This window comes from Corvus brachyrhynchos, unplaced genomic scaffold (assembly GCF_000691975.1).
Source record: "Corvus brachyrhynchos isolate BGI_N302 unplaced genomic scaffold, ASM69197v1 scaffold197, whole genome shotgun sequence".
NCBI classification, from domain to species: Eukaryota; Metazoa; Chordata; class Aves; order Passeriformes; family Corvidae; genus Corvus; species Corvus brachyrhynchos.
Window position 1 is genome coordinate 299,354 of NW_008239108.1, and position 590 is coordinate 299,943.

The 590-nt window shown below is 66.3% G+C and overlaps 1 protein-coding gene across 1 annotated transcript in view; it reads left to right on the forward strand.

The window, feature by feature from the left end:
• SND1 (staphylococcal nuclease and tudor domain containing 1) overlaps nucleotides 1-590 on the forward strand; it is a gene marked incomplete at its 3' end in the record, with an annotated part of 92,485 nt that overhangs the window by 36,516 nt on the left and 55,379 nt on the right. The window lies entirely within an intron of this gene.

Sequence of the window (590 nt, forward strand, 5' to 3'; positions counted from 1 at the left end):
TGCGGCTTGCGCCCGCCGAGGGAAAATCCGGGGGCTGGGAGCCGGGAGAGGCCGGGGCCGCGCGCGGGGACGTTCCCGGGGGCTTTGCTGAGCACTGGCGATCCTCGGTGTCCGCTCGCATCTCAGTTCCCGAAATCCTGCTCTCCCTCCGGCCGAGCGCGCGGATGCGTTTGCCGGGCAGAAAGGGCTGGAGTAGGGCAGCTCCCGTCTCCTTCCGAGGCTCTGTGGGATCGGGAGCATCGTGGATAAGCAGCAGCGGGAGCCGGGGGGACTGGGGGGAGTGGGCAGGGAAAAGGTCCCTGTCTTGCCAGTGGGAATATCCAGGGGCTGGAGAACTGGGAATGTTAAACCCGTGTGTCCTGGCATCCTCCTGGCCCCTCCACCTGGAGCCAGGCTGGGAATGCTGGGAGTGTCCAGTCTGGAGAGGAGAAGCTCCAGGGAGAGCTCGGAGCCCCTTGCAGGGCCTAAAGGGGCTCCCGGGGAGCTGCAGAGGGACTGGGGCCAAGGCATGGAGGGCCAGGAGCCAGGGAATGGCTTCCCAGTGCCAGAGGGCAGGGCTGGATGGGAGATTGGGAATTGGGAATTTCTGG